Genomic DNA, 20974 nt, shown 5'->3' on the forward strand with positions numbered 1-20974 from the left:
ATTTCTGTGTCTGCTCCTCATTGACTCCAATCAAATGCATGTGTGTCCGCACCTGTGTCTGAGTGGGTGACATCATGGATCAGGCCACCTCAAGTTTCCATGGCAACCTCTGAGCCTGATTGCCTCTCCCACACACACACATATGTAGCTTTAGCTGCAGCTGTGCAGCTCAGTCAAATGATCAGTTCTCCATTAAGCTCTATAGTGACATGCTAACCAGTCACAGCCAAGCTACCTACTGGTGAGTTGTATGTGTTAGTGATGTAATGAGTGATGTTGGCCTGTTAGCGTTAGCCACAATGCTAACATGCTAATGCTAACATGAGGTCCTATGAATTTGTTGGTGCCTGGAGGTATACCTGTTGATGTCGGTTTGGTGTGCTAACATGCTAATGTTAGCATGCTAATGCTAATATGCTAACATACGTTAAAATGAATGTTCATCGCATTCTAATGGGGGTTCAGAGGTTTTTAATGTGATATTTGACATGCTAATGTTAGCATGCTAATGCTAACATGCTAACCTTGGCTAAAATGATTGGTAAGGCATTATAATGATGTTTGAGACCTTCTCAATGTGTTTTTTGATTTGCTAATGTTAGCTTTGCGTTGTGTTTTTAGTACTGGACACTGACCTCTGTCAGCAACACGGCCCGGCGTTTGCGCACTGTATCACTCTCCAAATTTCCCGCCGAGGGGAATTTGTCTAGTTATTTTTCATCTTCCGTACTTTTTTTGATTCGCTACTAGTCCTACAGTTTTGGGAGCACCCAGGCGAATGATATATCAAAACGTGCGTCTTGATCGGACTCAGTGTGCTATTATTTTTCTCTACAGAATACGCGTTTTTCGCGTCGTAAGACGCGAAAAACGCACGAAAAAATCCCATTCAAAGTAAATGGGAGACGGCAAAAAATGCGACAAAATCTCCCCCTTTTTCAACGAGCTACTGCTCCGGCATACTTTCACCTAGAGACACCGTTCTAATTTTAAAACGTAGACACAAGTCTCGTCTATTGCCCTATTAAATCTCGTTTTGATAGGTGGTATAGTTTTTGAGCAGTTGCCGGTCAATGACCGTGAGCGTTTTGAGAGAAATTGTGAGTTTATAATGGGTGTGTATTGCACGGAATGTTCGCGCTAGAGTGGAGGGGATTAACTGCCAGAGTGGAGAGAAGCTCTGAAAATTGTGTGAAACTTTTGTCTTTCCACACTCCTCCAAAGCACAAATTTCGCTCTACGCACGTGAATCTTTCCAGAGTTGTAGTGCCGCTTGCGCTGATTCTCACGATGTGCCTGACTAAGCGATAGGACTTACAGTTTTTGAGTTCTTAGCCTCTGAGCGAGGAGAGCGCCTCTGACCTCGCCCATAAGGTCCAATACAAATGAAAAACGGAAGAGACAGAAACCAGCCGTTTTTTAACTCGCTCTAAAATCGGCATTTTTGAGCCCAGCGAAAAAAGAAAGTGATCAGCATGTACAGCAAAGCCTTGTGGCTCTCACGGTGAAGAAATTTCAGCAGTAGGAGTTTCGGTCTCGGCGTGAGAAGCGTTTGTTTGGAGGCTGCGCAGAGGCCAAATTCAGACGTTTCTCAGACTCTCCCAGAGCCAAAGTGGCTCGTCACCATGGCGACCGCTGGAGATTATAATGGGTGTGTATTGCATGGAATGTTCGTTTCAGAGTGGAGGCAGACACATAAGTGTCTGCTGCCCTAATAGCAGGTGTCTGTGTGTGTGCACCTGTGTCTAAGTGGATGACATCATGGATCAGGCCACCTCAAGTTAACATGGCAACCTCTGAGCCTCAGTACTTCTGTGAGCACTACTCTCCCACATACACACACATATGTAGCTTCAGCTGCAGCTGTGCAGCTCAGTCAAATGAGCAACTCTTCATTAAGCTCTGTAGTGTCATGCTAACCAGCCACAGCCAAGCCTACTACTGGTGAGTTGTATATGTTAGTGAGGTAATGAGTGATGTTGGCCTGTTAGCATTAGCCACAATGCTAACATGCTAATGCTAACATGAGGTCCTATGAACTAGTTGGTGTGTGGAGGTTTGACCGTTGATGTCGGATTGTTGTGCTAACATGCTAATGTTAGCATGCTAATGCTAATATGCTAACTTAGGCTAAAATGAATGTTGAAGGTGTTCTAATGATGGTTCAGAGGTTTTTAATGTGTTATTTGACATGCTAATGTTAGCATGTTAATGTTAACATGCTAACATAGGTTCAAATGATTGGTAAAGGCATTATAATGATGTTTGAGACCTTCTCAATGTGTTTTTTGACATGCTAATGTCAGCTTAGCATTGTCGCTGATAGGCACGCACACGGCCCGGCGTTTGGCACACGGCCCGGCGTTTGGCACACGGCCCGGCGTTTGCGCACTGTATCACTCTCTAAATTTCCCGCCGAGGGGAATTTGTCTAGTTATTATTGCTAACTTGGTCATGGAGTCTTGCACATTGAAAATTGACACCCAGGGCCTTAAAAAGTGATGCCAAGGGGTCCTGACCAAGCACCCTGATGAGACAAGTCAGGATTGAGAATGCATTGACAGGAAACTAAAAATGATTTAGCCAAAGATGCATTAATACACTAAATTACAATGGTAGTATTTTTGTTTTTATCACCTGACAAGCTTGTGTTTACGTTATGTTATGCAGGGAAGTGTCCAAAAAAGTGATTACTGATGCATTTAAGGTGATGTTTTACCTGCTAACAGGACACTTATTACTGAATATGGTGCAAAAGTAGCTCTGTTTTTATTTCATGTTGCATAGATGCTTGTATGTCCAAGGTTTATTTCTCACAGAAATTGTGCTTAGTAATTGCTGCTGCGACGCTTTCATTTCAAGTTCACGTTCGCCTGTCTTAGACCCCACTCCACAAAGTAGGTATCAAAATAAAAGTGCACCTCCCTTTGATAGTCAATGCTATGAAAATAAAGTGAAAATAAGTCCACTCAGAGTACTAAACTGTACTGAAGTGCAGTTCTTGAGTGAATGTACCTCGTCCTCCACCAGATGTCAACTGGGAATGGGCATAATTATGAATAAATGAACTCCCAGAACCTAATATTCAGGCCTTTCCTGTCATCAAACTAAACTTTACACAACTCCTCTGCCACCGGCAGCCCTGATACAATTTATAAAACTGTCTGGCTTCATGTTCCACCAACAGGCCTACCTAAAAAAAATGTTCACTTGAACAATGACAAACTGTTACATGTTATAATGAAGACATTTTCATGCACATTTACATCCCAGTATTATTCAGGAGGCTCAGCATTTCCATTTGGGGCATGAAAACACCATTTCCCATCTGTTATAAGCTCCCATCACGATTATGTGCTGGAATAGGCTCATATTACCCAGGGTATCCCATTTAATGTTATTTTTTGTGGTCACACTGAGTTCTCTTTCCATAATAATATCCACAGTATTCAGCTTAATTATGTATGCTGGGGTATTTGTGATTAGGATATGAATATGCATATAAACAGCTTAGCCTAAATATGACCTCAACTGGAGCGTGAGCTGGTATCCACAGTATTGTCTGTGTGTGACTGCACTCGTTGGTGCAGTGTCATTTTCACTGAAATGTTCTAATAAGCTTGACTTAATAGGCCCACCATGGACACTTGGGATTAGACACAGACTGACATTTTTCACAGCACGTCTTTTTTCACTGATTAAGGTCTTGGTTTTCATGCTCACAATATCAAAGTGCAGTTTATGTCATCTTAATTCTGTGCTTATAGGCCTTAGACATTTTTCTACACAGATTTTGAAGCCTCTAAACCTGTGAAAGCTGAAGTCACGCGGCGAAATCCTTCTCTCAGATAAACTGTTTCGCATAGCGGTGGATGAATGAACCTTTACAGAAGCAAAAGTAAAAATACTGCAACGTATAAATACTCCATTAAAAGTGAAAGTTCATTCCGTTTATTTAAAGCTGCACTAATCATTATGTTTATATGTACAATGCTTCAAATGACACTCGCACCCTTTTACATTACACTCATGATTAGCGTCTGACTTCGCTGTTCACCTTGAGCCTCTTTCCATCTTTGTTTTTAACAGCCCACAGATTTACTGTTTTGAATCAGTCTCACAGCAAGATGGTTCAGACGAGGATATCAAAGCATGAGCAGCAATGCATAAAAAGTAGAAGTACCCATTATACAGAATGGCCCTTTTCAGATTGTGCACCAATCGATCATTATCAAGAATGCATTCATTTGTCTGCAGCATTTTGATGTTGTGAAGCAGCTGGTCAAGTGGAGCTGATTTGTTACTTAATAATGTTGGGTAAATTGGATCTAGGAAAACTTAAACTTACATAATTGCACTGTTTTCTCTTTTATTTAGGAAGAACAGGTAGTCTCAGTCAGTCTTCTCATGACAGAAATAAGAACCAAAAGAAAAGCCGGATGAAGCTCCCTAATCTGAGGTCCAGGGTCTTAGAGATGTTTCTTAGAGGTCCCTGTCAAAATGAAGGTTGGTTCAATTTCACCCTTCCTGTTATCTCCCCTTCAACAGTACAGAAAGGCAACAAAAGCCTTTAAAAGGGTCCACCGAATGAAACCTCTATTAAGTCCTCCAGACCTCTATTAGGTCTGGATTGATTTTTTTTGTCATAAAAGTTTGGGCAGCCATGCTCTAACTTTAGAGGATTTATCAGTGACTTCCTCTGAAGCCAGAACACCCTAAAACAGCCAGGGTTTCTACACTAATTGCTTTTTTTCTTTTAATCTCCACCCAGGGGTGGGGGGTAACAGTGGGACCCCTGAGCAAATGTGCATCCCTCTATGAGAAGAAATGGGTTCCTCTAAAATCTTATCGGCGCCACTGGGTTAGAGGGCTACAGCCTTTGAGCTTGGGCTTAGCTTCGGCTGTATTTTAAATAGGTTGCACTTTGTCTTGCGTTGACAGGTGAATCCAGAGATCTGGTCGTCCGTGCCACGCATGCACCGCTGGAGCGCACGAATCCAGTCGCGCCGCCCTCCTGCCCGCCTGCTGCCGGGAGGAGCAGAAGAGAGAACAGACCGGAGCGCAACACCGAGAGTCACGGTGCCTTCGGGATGTGGCAGCAGTTTCAACAGCTAGAAATGCCCCATGAAATTCTCAAAGTTAGTCTTTTATGAGAGCTGAAGGCGAGGACTGAGTCAACCAGCCGAGCGGCGCCGCATCAGCCGCCGCAGAGATTTCTAGCGGTGCCTGCTCGCCTGCCCGGGTTTTGTCGTTCGGGATCACGAAGCGCGTCGGAGCCGGTGTCCGAGCCAATCTAACCGCAAGGAGACAAGCGAGGGAGGCATACAGCGGTGCGCTTCTCCACGCATCCCCCGCGGACACCTGCGTCTGGACCCCGCAGCCTCTGCCGCCGTGGAGGTGAGTACAGAGGGGATGCTTCTGGGATGTTGGCTGCTTTGACAGCGAGTTGAGGTGATGGTGGCTGACGGACTCACAGGTAAGGCCACGTGGTTAGACTGATGACTGTACCAGCAGCGCGCTGGTTGTGGTTCTTATCGAGCTCTGCTCAGGGTGTCACCGAGATGGAGCACAAGTCCGAACTTTGTGCACATCTCAGCCTCCCTCACCACGCGGCCGTCGCGGCATGCGGGGCTGAGCGTCTGATAACATCAGAAATGCAATAAGTCACACTCAAAGAGCATGCATCCAATTTCTCTTTAATCCCGCAACTGCAGGCAATAAAGGAGGGAAGAGATCCAGATCTTTCACTACGTCTTTAAGCACATTAGCACCAGAGAAGGAAGTGAGACAGCAGGAGGCATTGCTTATCGAAAGGAAATTTCTGCCTGATGGATAACAGCCATAAATAAATACATGTGACATATTTCAGTCTCAGTAATATGACTTTATGATGGATTATAGATATGACATATGTTAAAATGTGGTGCTGAAACAATAGTCCATCAACCAGAGAACTGACATTTTGAATTCAAAGAGAGTCCTCCTCTCTGTTTTTTTTTTTCTTTTCTTTTCTTTTCTTTTCTTTTCTTTTCTTTTCTTTTCTTTTTTCTTTCTTTCTTTTTTTTTTTTACTTTTAATAAGCTAAATGAGTACATGTTTAATTGAAGAAACACTCAATAGGTTAACCTCTGATGAAGGTAGTCACTAGTTGCCAAACAAGCATGATACTGTATCCTACAAAAATAACCTAACTTGCCTGTAGGGCCTTTCCTCAGTCACTGACTGACTCCAGCTCCCTGCTGTTAGCACATCTAAACAGCAGCTACACCAAAACTGCAGCACTTTGCACCATTTTCGGCTGAACAGCTTCTTTCCAAACTCAAATCCTGCATAAGAAGAAATCCGAAAAGATTCCCAGAAATGATTTTACTTCATGAGTGCTGAATTGAAATTTTAGCAGTATTGCATCACCAAAGGCACGCACTGTCCTTAAAGTCGCCAAAGAATTGCGTTATCTGCCACAGCTGCTCGTGTACTGTGGTGCGAATGACAGCTCCATGGCTCATCTAAAAGGCCTGTAGCAAAACAGCAGCTCATTACAAGTGCAGCGGCTCGGGCTTCCTCCAGCAGGGAGGCTGCTGGTTCATTAGGGGTCACCGAGGGGCGAGTCTCCCACTAGGAGCCTCGGCTTGTTGCCAGAGCGCTCTGTGAAACCACTGTTAATTGGAATGAGTTCATTTTCACTGACAGATTGAAAAGGGATACATGAGTCAGGAAAACTATCTTTGGACTGTGGAAAACTCACTGTTGCTGTGCTGATGGTAGTTTAATGTGTTTTGTATGGTAACAGCGAGGTCTTGAGTTAGACCAACTATCTCACAAAAGGCTCCAGCATTCTGTGGTCACACGGTTCAGTATAACAGTCAGGAGCAGAATTCAGGCACATATATTCTTGGAGGAAAAATGGGGGTGTCACAATCATTATTTTAGCTGACAATCATTTGTCATAGAAATAACTGTAATTAAAACTTAATTGTCTTTTTCTGTTCATTTCGTGCCACTATTGTGTAAGCCTAATAATAGCTTAATACACGTACACCTTATAAAGAAGAAGAGCCATTTATTGGCATCAAACACTGGAACATAAACAAAAAAAGACATTTCTGTTTGCCTTTTAGGCTTTGGGAAGTTTATCTGACTCAACCAGCGGATGGAAACACTTATTTTCTATTTGTTGCAACATTCGGCAGGTTTCTATCCACATTTGGTGCAAATTTTAATCAATTTGCAGAAAGTCAGCAAAGGAAAACGCAAATAATGTGCGTTTCCATCAATTACGGTTATGCAAATATTCGAAGCTAAGCCCCTCAAGAGATACAGTTGGTGGTGCTAATTCTCCACTAAGGTGCCATTGAACCATAGCAGAAGAAGAGGGCACTAACGATAATGCAAAATGATCAGGCGATTCTGTATTAATTGGGACAGGCCTATATATGAAATAAGTAAGGATAACTTGCTAGATTGGCAAAATTTGGATGTTTGTAAAACCGGGACTCAGTTTTGAAATTTGATATGCAAGAACATTGCTGTTAACCCCCCCCCCCCCCCCCCCCCCAAACTGGCAAGAATTTGGCCTGAAGCTCTCTTTGAGCCATGAATAAAGACGTGGTCCCTCACTGGCTTCCCATCCATCACACAGCCAACTTGGAGGTCCCATTACTGGTCATTCAATCCCAGTTCTCAGCAGAATTTTTGCCAGTTGACCACCTTGATGGACAAAGACATTAACCAAAATAGAACAGATATATTTTGACTATCATTTATTTGTCCATTGCTGTGAAGTTGCTGCCTTGTTTTGTATGAGCAAAACAAAGTTTGTGCATTAAAACATTGAATTCTTCAACACATGAAATCCAGCCAGTCCTGCAGAAAACAATCTTGGTGCGTAAAGACATTGTAGTGTTGAAAAGAGCTGCACCTGAGGCATGAATCCAGGAGACATTGACATATTGCACTATTTGCACTCTTTGGACATACGGGGTTATGCTGTGGTGTGTAGCTGTGGTAATACTGGACACATCCCAGCTGTGGACGTTGGGTCTGAAGCAGGAGCCATGTTAGTGCAGAAAAAAGGGCCTGTATACTCAATCTTTCCCAGGTAACAAATTACTAGACTCTTAAATAAAATGAGTCGTACTTTTTGTATCTATTCATACTGTATAAGCAATTTAAATAAAGTCATTTTCTTAAAAGGAAGGAGAGGCTTCCATTGACCCTGTGTGCTCAGGCAGAACGTAAACCTAAAAAGCTCTAATCCCTTCAACTTTCTTTACATGCAGGCTTCTTTCTGCTGCCTTGTCTCTTTAAACGCAGACATTTTAGGCCGCCAAGATGGAAATGTCCCTCCTAGGAAGACATTTAGGCTTGTAATTTATTCTCAAATCTTATTCATCTTCCAGACTTTGTCAGCAGGGTTTATACATTCTCTCTCACTCCAGTTCAGCTTGTCTGACTCTTCTGGCCTGTATACTTCTCGTATATCTGTAAATATACTTGCACTTGCACAAGTATGACTCAAATTAAAGTCCCTTTAAAAAAAATGCCATTTCTCACAGTTGAAGCTTCGCTGAACTTTTAGCTGCTTAGAGACACTGATGCTTGCTACAGCATCTGCTCAGGTAGCCCGACCGGCCACTCACTTGATCCTTCTCTGAAAGGTTAGACAAATGCCACAAATAATTGTCAGTCTGCCTCTTGACCATACTTCTCTCACCAGCATCTTACCGTGTTGATTATCTGAGGTGGTGCAGGTCATGAATGTCTGGGCAGCCGCTGAGCTTTGCTGTGACACGGAGGATGTGAGGCGTGGGCACCGGAGAATGAAGGCCGCTTCAGCGATAGTGGATCTGACCTCCGGTGTATTTTCAGCTGTTGTGAGGAGAAATCTTAATGCCAGTGCTGACTGAATGGATGAGCTGCTGACTGACTTCCTGCCCGGATGAATGAGTGAAAGAATGGACTGTACTTACAGCATGCTTAGCACTGATGCCAAGTTTATCCGAGGAGAGTTGAAACACTCCAGGCATGAATCCAGACTGTATATTCATACACTTGGAGATGCATTGATGTTGCCGTCAAGTGCTTAGCTGCTTCAGTGAGCATCGTGATGCTAAGCTTGAATATCATGTTTATTAAGAGAGAGGAGAGGAGGGGTCTCAGGCTTCAGTCCCATATGTTCAACATAATGTTTTGCTTCTACTTCAGGAAGACAGAACCAGTTGCAGGCAGGCACCCAGCGTGTTTTAATCAAGTTCACCTTGAATGCCAGCACCTGTTCTAGAAGTTTGTGCAGGTACTTTTTTAAGGGAACTTTTTGAACTCAGAGTGACAGCATCACATCTCTTTGTTTCGTCACCTCTGAGAAGCTGGAGCCATGAAATGATTTCTGTCGATCCACTTATCGATTCACTGATCAGTCGTTTCAGCCCTTCTCGTTCGTACTGTCATACTTTATACGGGTAGTTTGTGAGTAAGTAGTAATTAATAACTCCAGCTGTCAAATAAATGTAGTGAAGTAAAAGTACAATATTTCCCTCTGAAATATACCAGAGTAGAATTATAAAGTAATGTGACATGAAAATACCAAAATACCTCCAACACAGTACTTGAATAGATGTATTTAGTTTGATTCTACTGCTGAATTTAAGGTGCCTTAATGTAAGTAACATATACATGTAGTCAACTTTTGATAGCAGCCAACAACTCAGTCAACCCCACCAGATGTTTTCATTTCGTGCTGGACAGCAGACGTCCTCACAGACTGGATGGATCTGTTCTTCTTCCGTTTGTTATGTATTAAGCAGCCAAGCTTTCTCCACCTTATGTAGATAGTTAGTGATGTGAGATTAATGTCAAATTGAGTTTCAATTCAATTTCAATTTTATTTGTATAGCGCCAAATCACAACAGAAGTTGTCTCAGGACACTTTCCATATAGAGCTGGTACAGACCAAGCTCTTTTATCTACAAAGAAACCAACAGTGGCGAGGAAAAACTTCCTTTCAACAGGCAGAAACCTCGAGCAGAACCAGACTCTGGGTGGGCGGCCATCTGCCTCGACCGGTTGGGTGAGAGAGGAAGAGCAAGAGAGGGAGAGTGAGACAGACGGACGGACGGACGGACGGACGGACGGACGGACGGACGGACGGACGGACGGACGGACGGACGGACGGACGGACGGACGGACGGACAGACAGAAAAGCAGTCAGAGAGAGAGAGAGAGACAGAGACAGAGAGACAGACATGCAGTCACAGTAACAGTGACAGTGGATGTAATAACAGTAGTAGCAGTTGCAGTGGATGTCAGGCAGGGCCAAGGCAGGAGACGCAGCTGAAATCCACAATCCACAATCCATGGGAACCTGCAAGACGACAAAGCACAGAGACTCCGGGGAAGGAGCTAAGTTAGTAACACGCCGTGGTAGGACATGAGAGCGTGCGGATGGAGAGGGACAGAAGGACGGAGGAGCTCGGTGTATCTTTGGATGTCCCCCGACAGTCTAATCCTATAGCAGCATAACTAGGGGCTGGTCCAGGACAAGCCTGAGCCAGCCCTAACTATAAGCTTTATCAAAAAGGAAAGTTTTAAGCCTACTCTTAAATGTAGAGACAGTGTCTGCCTCCCGGACAAAGACTGGAAGATGGTTCCACAGGAGAGGAGCTTGATAGCTAAATGCTCTGACTCCTAGAAGGTAATAAAAATGAATGAATCTATTCATGAAGGCATTGCAAAGTTACTAAGGTCGCTGCATGTGGCTATTTACTTAAAATTTAAATGTGTTTTTAAAAATATACATACTAACAACATGAAAAAAAACTATGATGTAGAGCATTACATTGAATATCAGAGATGAGCTTATTTCATGGTCCAATCTGTCTTTTGGAGGCAAGAACTGTCATAAATGTCGATCCTGTCAAAAGCATCGGCAGAGAGAAAGAGACTTTATTAAGCTACAGCCTCGACCAGCTATCACAAAGACAAATAAGAGAGAGAAAAAAAGAAAAACCCTCACAAGTTTCGGAGAAATTGTGGCTTGAGAGAGGCTGCTGAACTCAGCGCAGTGGCAATTACGCGCCGTGGAACAAAGGACCACATGAAAGCAGCCCATAAGCCATGATACATAAAAATAATTCAAACACTGGTCTTTAGTGCCGACTTCAAATGGCTGTCAAGTGCTGAAAGCTGCAATCGAATGTTTGATCGGGTTCATACTTTTGTGACATTGTGTTTGATTATTTATTAAAGTTAGGTGAAGTTCATGTGTGGATGCTGTTGTGTAACATTGTGTTGATACTCAAACTACATGTACAACACCAGACAGATTAGTACTGTGCATCACGTGTCATGTCTGATTATATATGGTTACATTTAAATGGAGCTACTGCAGATCAGTGGAGCAGCGCATCGGGTGCAGGGGAATGTTTTTGTTCACATTTATGCTTGAAACGAAAAAAATAGCTCCACAGTCATCCATCTTTTGAAAGAACAGCCTATAGGTCTTGTTGAATAGCCTCACACGCTTGCATGGGAAGAAAATTAAACAGAGATAGATAAAGTGGGAGCCTGAAGCAGGACCATGAACCTCAGAGAAGTTCAATACATAAAGTTTAAAGAAGGATTTTCGTTTCTCATGACCTTTAAGTGATATGACATACTGTGCTGTGATGCCGTTTCAAATTTATGTACCAGACTTTATGTGTTTAAAAGTTAGAGCCATTTTGGTCAATAAAATAAAAAAAAGGCCCAGTATGACAGTCGACAAAAGTGTAGCTGTTGGGGGTTTTTCAATCCACTGCGCTTGCTCTCGTGATTCATCTCGGCTTCAACAATTCCCTTTTACCCCCAGTGTTCGATTCGGCTCCTCATTTTGACTTCCTTTGAGAAGGTTTCAACACCAGATCCACAGCACTTTTTAGGGAAAAATTCTTTAAACCAAAAGCTCAGAGAGAAGAGCTTTAACTCTCTCCCAATGCTTCACATTTGTGTCAACTTCATGTTTTGTGGAGGTTGAGTTTCCAGCTGTCAGAGAGCAGATTGAAGACTTTTTATAGTGATTCAACGCTGAATAGTTTGTTCACATCGCAGCTCGGAAACGTATTATTAGCTGTTTGTCTCGGCAGTTATTAAATCTGTAGTTGGAGTGTGAACCTCAAGTACTCTATAAATACCAATAATAATGAAATGTGGACATTAAGAACAGTATTCAGACACAAGGCAAGGGAAGGCAAATTTATTTGTATAGCACAATTCATACACTAGGCAATTCAAAGTGCTTTACAGAAGCATAAAAATACATTAAAATCATACATTTCAAAGAAAGAAAGAAAGAAAGAAAGAAAGAAAGATTAGAAGGGAATAGAAAAATAAAATACAATTAAACACATGTACAGATACGTTTCTGGAAGACTCATCAGCTTTGTGGTTTTACATTATGTCTCCATGTTGGGAGTAAATCTCAAATGGCAGAAAATAGGAAGCAAAGCAACCAGAGAGTGCACTGGTATACTGAAAAAGTCAGATTTGTGTGTTAATTCCACCAACGCTTGCGGTTCTAGCAAGTTCTTGAATTAGCATAGCTGGGCAAGCAAAGGTGAAGAATATATTGGAATAAAAATGGATAAAAGCCTCATGTTGAATCTCTTAACAGCGATGACTGAAGGCAAAAAAACAACAACAAAAAACATTCAGTTTTCAGACAGCCAAAAATAATTAAACTTTTTATCACCAGGGTTTACCTCAAAGTCTAGATGTTTCTCGCAGATCATGCATTTTCACTACTCGTAACATTGTCATAACTGCTAAAAGACGGTTCTACCTGTTACTGTTTCCTTGTAAAAATCTGTGCATGTTAAACTTTTGAAGTTAAAAAACAAAGAACGTATTCTGTAGCTGACTGTCAGATGTGCACAGCATTCAAAACTGGTTAGGATGGTTCAAATCGATGGCAGTTGGAGCATAAAGATCCTTTACTGACATTGCAATACACCACATTACAAGAAAAAGTCCTGCACGCAAAGATTTAAGTTAAAAAAGAACATTGTTAGCAGCCATATTTAATAACTTATCCATGTAAAAGTACATTTATTCTTTTAGTCTTATCAGATTATTATTACTACGTGTACATTAATGTGTGAGCAGCATTGGAGTGAAAAGTACTTCCAACTGCAATGCAGTGAAGTATACAGTAACATAATACAGAAATACAAGTACAAGTACCTCAAAACTGCACTACACATATTAAATATACCTGAAATGTTACTTTGTAGTGTACATACAGAGCAGGTGGAGGCAGGTGAGGTCGTACAGACAATACCACAGCAGCCTGAAGGACCTGAATTTGTTCCTCCAGACTCAAACACAAGCCTCGTATTCAGAGACAGAGAGAAGTGTTACAACTCTGAGCTATAAATGGGTTCAAATGAGCACGCTCAGCTGTCCGTAACAGAGTAAAAGTTGTCTGTGTAGCAGCATTAAGTCTCCTTGTGTTTTGTGGTGGAATGATCACTGAAGTATGCTTTGCCCACTTCTTCTTCCATCTCTGTGGCCATTTTTTCGCTCAGCGCCTTTCCCCCTGCTGCTCATTTAGCATAATGTGACTTTCCGCACATTAGTTTCCAAGAAGGGTTGTGCTCACACACTTCATAGCTGAGGTCAACCCCACAAAGGCGTACTTTCGTTCTTAAAGTGGCAATCTGGAGGATTTCAGTCCGGGATGATTTGGTGACAACTGTACTTACTGGTGCTCACAGCAAATACAGTTTAATGCTACAGGTCACATAATTCTGATGGCAGCAAAACAAATTATTGTCTTATTAACAAAGAAGTCAGGCGTTAATTGACCTTTTTCCATTCTGTGAGCAAGCGTGATGTGATTTTATGCTGCACACGGCATGAGTCAGCAGACAGCAGGACGCGGTGAAAGTGAAAGATGTTGGTTACCTCTCTGAGAAGTTGGAGGTTTGCAGCCTGTCGTCTGCAGCTCTTTGTCTAACAGCTCACTGCTGCTCCCTCTTGCTCCATTACTCCCTGCAATCTTTCAAACTGAACTGCTGTCAAAAAACTGCCAAAGAGTAGGGCCCTATGAAAGCCATTTTAATTTTACATTTTTTCCTGAATTGGGTGTTTTATCATTGAACTCCACATTTGAGGAGGAAAACCCCTGATATTTATCAATTGCATCCACATTTTGGCAATTTTACAGTTGATTCTGTTTTTATTATCAAATTCCTGTGACTGTTTCATAATAAAAATCTGTTTGTGTTTCATCAGTTCTATGCTTTCAATGTGAAGCTGCAGCAGCAGGAAATGTTCAGTTTGCATTAACAGGAACAAACATCTTTGCGGGAATGAAGAGGGAATGAAGTGGGTCTTCGGCTCAGTCATCATCTCTGCATTAACTCACTTGGAAATGAATAGTGACTTAAGAGACTTTTATTGAAATGAAATCTTCCAAATGATAACTTTTTGTTTTGTGTGGATGCATTCATAAATCAATAAATTGGTGCTTTTCTCTGTGCAGTCCTGTGAGTGAGCATCACTCAGTGGGTGAAGCATAGCTCCATCACTGCCAGAGGGTCAGTTTCTCCCCAAAGACCAGCAACAGAAAAAAAACATGTTTTTCTACAAGTCAAAGTGGTGTCTACCATGTCGACAGTTTGGGTTTTCTGTGCTGAGGTTTTGAGATACCCGTCTCTGAGATCCTTGCAGCACAAAGGAGACGACCGTGTCAGTTTTCATTCCAAACACTTTCTACCACAGAGATCGTCCCTCTGAAAGTGCTTGACAATGAGCTTTTAAAATACTATTTTTCATCGCTTTGAGGAGCACAAACAAAATTCTTTTCATCCCCTCTGTAGTTTTCAGAGGCGAACGCCTCAAAATCTTGGCAGATAAAATGAAATCCATTTGCACCTTTTTATTGAAAGGTTGGAGATGTCTTTGTCCCGATGTTGATGCTGATATCCCAGATCAGGATAGGATTTCCTGATCCAAAACCTTTTCCCCCCAAACTTAAATTCTGTATAACCAACCCAGGATCACAGAAGGTTGTGAAATAGTCATGAAATGGCTGTAATCTTTCAGATTCTCATACATACACAAAATGCACACATTTTCCATTTTTTGGTGACGCTGAGCACAACTTTCAAAAGGAAAATTAGTTGTCCCTGCACACGATCTTTTAAAATGATAGCCTACTCCATACTGATGAACCTATGTGCCACGTGTTAATACTGATCTCATGATAAGTCAATGAGTTAATCAGTTAACTGCAGTTTACTAAGAAATTAAACATTTATGTCAATTATCGAGCAAAAATGCTGAACGCGCTGGTTCCAGCTTTTGAGGACTGGACTTTGGACGTTAGATCAAACAAAACAATCAATCTGAATTCAACACGTTTGACTCTGAGGAATTCTGACAGTCACTTATCATTATCTTTTGACATTTTATGGACTAAACGATAAATCGTTTGTTTACTGAAAGATTAGTCATAAGTGCACTTTCTATCATACCTGATAAAATTCCATATTTGAGCAAGCCTAAGCCACTGCATCCAGTGCATTAGAGTTGTATGAGCCTTCTTGCTGTCTGTAATTAGCGCTGTAGAGATGATAATAGGAGTTAATGGATTGCTAGACAGCAGCACCAAAGTGCCAAAGAATCAAAGGAAGACAGTGAATTCCCTCATGAAATATGCATCAATGACAGTGAAATACAGACCAAAGGCAAGCCGTGTTTGTTTGGAGACTGGGGTGGAGGGCTGGTTGAAATAGGTTGCGTAACCATGTCATATTGCCACTCCCTTTTTTTTGGGGGGGAACATTCACACCAGCTGTTGATGTAGGCGAGAAGAAGCTTTGATCAGCCAGAGGAGGTCTGCTAAGGTTGACGTTACAGATGTGGACCTGAAGGCGACTCAGGCTGCCTGCCTGCTTGATTCATTTATTTATTTTCATCAAGGAGTTTTTTTTTTTTCCAAAGCTTCTGTTGGGAAAATAAAAGTCTTCAAAATGTAGTTTTACAAGAGCAGACTTGTAGAAACTCATAGTTTTGATTGTAGCCCATTATCTGGGGCTGGCCTGTTCTTTTAACCATCTGATCAGGTGATTTGTGCACAAACCTCACCAGCATGTGCAGGTAGGAAATGTAGAGCAGCAAAGCGCAGTACATCAAACTCTAACAGACTCCACTAAACAATGAAACCTTCATGAATAATTGCTTCCAATTGTTCCCCGATGGAGTCACCGGGATTACCAATAAACAGCTGAATATGGGGCTGTCTGTGCTGATATTTACTCCTCCACGGCTCCCAGTGAGCCGTTAAGTTCTGCTCACTGAAAACTCAGATTGACAAAAGTGCAAACTCCAAAAGTCAGCATTTGTACAAGGCGCCTTGGGAAGGAAATTCAAATAGCACAGTTGATGCACCTGCGACTGAAGCTGCTCATTGTCGTCACTAATTTATCACTAGAATTTCAGGCAACACAGGTGCTCAAACAGTACATACAGTCTGCAGGTTAGTGCTGGAGGGCAGAGTCGCGGGATGTTACAGAAAACCTCTGAAAATAGTTCAAGTTTGGAGCTATTTTCAGACGTTTGCTGACATTTATGATAATTTGCTAAAAACTAAAATCAGCCGAGGACATTTAAATAGCAAGTATTGCTATTAAACGTCACAATTATCCACAGCAATAGAGAGAAAAATGAAAATATTATGTAGAATCTTTGGATGTAGTAATGATATCATGTTAATATTGGTTAAATTAATAAAAAAAAAAAAACAGATCAGTTCTAACTTAATGCTTTTAAATTCAAAGTTTCATGTAGGATGCCCTATTTTTCCATGCCTGGTTACTTTAGCTCACTTAAAAGTTTACTGATTCGCGTGCTTGTAAGTTGTAAACATTAGAAATCAAAGCCCGCTGCATGTATTGCAGTTAAATGTTGCAGCACAATGTTGTTGTCATCAAGTGTCTTTGATGTTTGATGTGCAGAGAATGACTCCGGTGTTGGCGCCATATGCCAGGAGTTCCACCAGCTACTGTCTGCAGAAGTGAGTCAGCTCGCTGCGGCGCTCCTCAGTGAGATTACAAAGAAAGTTTGAATGTAATAAATTCTCACAGATTCAAAACACCAAACCCGAATTGATGGCAGCAGAGGCGAGATCTCCTAAAAACTGTCAGAACTGCTGATAGGATTTGTACCGTCTGCAGCACACATGCACATGCTGGTTGGATTGTTGTAAAGATCCAATGAGCCAGAAATTTGAAACTTTTCAGATCTCAAAAGACAAGCATTACCATTATTAAAGTATTTTCATGGTGAGACATCACCTTGACACCAGAGCTTTTGGTGAAATCTCCGCTCATCTGTGTTCAACCAACTAAATACGACTCCCCTGCACCAGTGAGAGGCCACGTAGCTCGAGCTGCACCAGAGACCTGTTGGTGTCGCCGCATGTCCTCGGTCGCTGCGAGAGATCGATAAAAGTCAGAGAACACCTAATATCCTGTTATTCTCGCCACCTCTATCCCCAGACACGCACACATACACAACGTCAGCAGGTGGCCTCCAGGAAAATCTGATTCCGCTGCTTCGTTTCTTCAGGTACGCGTCTGCCATTGCCCCTTAAACTGAGCTCATGAATTATTGAAGTCCGTCCTGCTGCTCCAACTCTAAACTGTAATTAGTTTTGCCCAACAGTTCTCATCATGATACACTTTGCTTTGGGGGGGGGGGTTGAACACATTGTTCCTTTAAGACAGGAAGACTGGAAAGTGGAGGAGAGGACCAATGAGAGAGCGGGCCTGCCGAAACCGTTATTGGCACCTTGGCGAGGACAGTTGCGCTTTGGGGGGATGAGGGGGGAGGTGTGGTGGGATTGTGTGGGGGGGACTCTTGAGAACAGGTCGGAGAAGGAGGGAGGGGGGAGACTGAGTGAAAGAACACCCATGCGCGGTAGTGGGAAAAAAAATAAATAAATAAATAAATCCTCATCGCCAGGCTTCTCACTGCCTTCACAATGAGTGTTTATCCCACTTTTCAGAGAGCCAATTATCAGCTCCCGCATGACTCATGGACATCATTTAGACCGGTGGCGCGCGCAGAGCTTCAGCACAGCTCCCTCCCGTCATCCACGCGTTGAGGTGAGTGTGCCGCTTGTTCTCGTGACGCGACGCTTTCCTCCTCCACTTCTGAGCAGTTCCGTTTATGCCCCCTGCATGCCGCTCCGTACGCCATTATTTCCAGGCTTCGTGGAGGAATATCTGACTCCTCTCCGGCTGCGTCTCCTGCTCCTCTCCTGCCTTTCAAATTAAAATCCCCCTTGTCTTTTCCTCCGCTCCTTGCTGTCCTTCTTGTGCTCCCTTGCCTCTGACAGGGACACATGTCTGCATGTCTGATCCAGACAGAATAACTCCTTTCAGGCGCACAGTGCTTTCCGTGATGCAGAGGTTCAGCTGCTGAGCCGGGCTGCAGTGTGCAGCGTTTGCCTTTTTGATGATCCAACTTCTCACCGCTCTGCTTTCTGTTCCTCACACAAATTAAAGCGTCTCTTCAATCAGTCCATCATTCCGCTTTTTCATCGTGACTGGAGGCGTAAGAGCTAAACTGTGGCTGTATCATGTTTCCTCCCACTCAGCCCTGACTCGCACTCCTGCCGGTTTGTTTCAAACAGTGAGAACTTCATTTCACTTTTTAGGAAGCCACGCGCAGAGCAGAGGTTACCAAACAGGTAGACCTCGACTGTCCCGTTTGAGCGCCTTGACAATCGCAGTGAATCGCCTGCTCGGCCAGCTTGGCTCTGTTTCATACTATTGTCTGCTCACGGTGATTAACTGCCTGTGCTCAGGCTCGGGTGATTTCTGCTTTGTGCTGAGAGCTCGGCTGCAGCCGGCGGACGGGACTGTACGAAGGGGGTGGCTGCCAGGATTGGAGGGTCAGCTGATCAGCTCTGAGGTGCGGGAGATTTATGACCCCCCAGAACAAAGCTGTGTCTGCCGTGAGACCATAAACCATAAATCAGGGAGAAGTGGGTCAGATTGGGTCAGTGCTCATCTGCTCACTGCAGATCTGCCTTCTCTTTTCCTAAAGGTGCTCCTTTTTTTCACCTATGTGACACTTTAAGTGACTTTTCCGGTCTGTCCTCCAGGACAAGCAGACCTGTTGTTGAGCGAATTCATCCATCACTGGTTTATTTTCTGTACTGTTAAACTCACAGATTTGCCTGTCAGTCACATTTGCTAATGAATTCTCGTTTTCTATTTTAAAATGCCATTACCTTCAGTGAGTGAATCACCCCTAATCCTTTTATTATCTTCAGCTATGTTAACACTGTTGGCCTTTAGTCTCTGCTCATGTTAATCATCCTAATTATATCATGTTTGTCTTTTTAAGGTGCTGATGAGAATGAAATGGCATGTTCTCATTCTGGCAGCGACTTGTTACTGATTGTACACGAGGTATTACGCCCTGCTCTGTCTGATTTCAGTCTGTTTGATTCTGATCGCTGGTTTGACTAGTTTTGTGATTTGTCTTCCTACAGGCAGCCGGAGCCAATGTGAAAAATTGATTTTCTGCAGGAGGATTAGCAGCGGCGTTATAGCTATAGGCATGCATTGCATTACAATGATTCATTCTGCATATGCACACCAAAGTACACAAAACAAATTCTTTATTAGCCGTTGTATTGGACTGATGTTTTACAGAAACTTGCATAGGCGTGCAGCAGACTGTAGTCTTTACTGTCAAAGCAGTGGGCGAGCGGTATGGGAATAGCAATGAATAAGTTGAAGCTGTGTTTTCGAAGTTCAGACAGCTTGAGTAGGGAGATAAATAATCTGTGCTAGAAAGGACGGATCTTAATTTATTTGTGTCTGTATTGGTGCACAAAGACACATTGCATACTGCTGCTGGAAATCAAACAAATGCAAACGCTGGCAGTGGAGTGGAAATGACTGTGAAACATCAGAAGTCCTCAGTATGACTGCCATAACAGCAGGGATTTGTACTTGTGTTTATGACAACACTGATGATATTTTCCTCCATTTTCAGGTGAACAGGAATTAAGCGTGAGTGTGAAGCATGCTGCGTTAATGTTTCCCTGTTTATTATGCTAATACCTGGCAGGTTTACAGGATGCTAGCTATGGAATTGTCATAGGTGTGCATCGGAACTGTGGGAAGACAAACAGAGGAGTTTTAATCAAACGTTTCGTTTACACCTTTAAGTGAAAAACAGTATAGCTTGAGAAAACAAAGCGATCTTTTCTGAGCTAAATGTTAATTTATACACTGTGTGAAAATGGCTTGGACAGCAGCTCATGGTGATGGTTCCACAGTGTTTTGTTTACTGTCTGTGGCTTTTCACACATTCAGTTTACATGTTGTTCACAGTCATTATGCTGAAGTTTTGTTGCAATGATGGCTTTTACTGCCAGCATTGTTATAATGGGTTACACAAATGGCATAATCCAGTCTCCAGGGTCAGCTATTAGGCCTGCGCTTGGTTTATTACTGCAGTCCAGTCTTATTGTTGCATTAGTTTGAATGTGGCTCAGGACTTTTACTGGAAAACTGCTGTTCTGCCCATTAAAATGATTCCCACAGCAGTTTAGTGGCATTATTATATGTTAATGTACAGCACAAAGCTGCAGTGTTTTTATGACCATCTCAACAGTGAAGAGTAGCCGAGGAAAAACATAATGGTGTAACATATGCACTTGGATATTTATTATTTGTAATATACACTCAACAGCACATTTGGCTTGTCGCAGCTCAACACTGTTCGGCTTTGGAAGGCAGAAAAATGGACTTACTGAGCTATTTTACATATTGTTGTTGGGCGAAAATGTCACATATCCATGTTGAGCTTATTCAGTGCAGTTTGATACCTTTGTGAGATTATGGGTGGATTTTTTCTGAAATGAGAGATTTAAATTTAATCCTTCAACTAAAATGAAATTGTCAAAGATGTC

At 42.5% G+C, this 20974-nt stretch overlaps 1 protein-coding gene across 1 annotated transcript in view; it reads left to right on the forward strand.

The window, feature by feature from the left end:
* Positions 1-5020: 5020 nt before the first annotated feature.
* The window catches only part of mgat4c (mgat4 family member C), a 104465-nt gene continuing 88511 nt past the window's right edge, over positions 5021-20974 (forward strand). Inside the window, exon 1 of the mRNA XM_070972588.1 lies at positions 5021-5397. The gene's annotated coding sequence lies outside the window, so the exon portion shown is untranslated. The remainder of the gene's footprint in view (positions 5398-20974) is intronic.

This window comes from Chaetodon trifascialis, chromosome 10 (genome assembly GCF_039877785.1).
Source record: "Chaetodon trifascialis isolate fChaTrf1 chromosome 10, fChaTrf1.hap1, whole genome shotgun sequence".
In the NCBI taxonomy this organism is placed as follows: Eukaryota; Metazoa; Chordata; class Actinopteri; order Chaetodontiformes; family Chaetodontidae; genus Chaetodon; species Chaetodon trifascialis.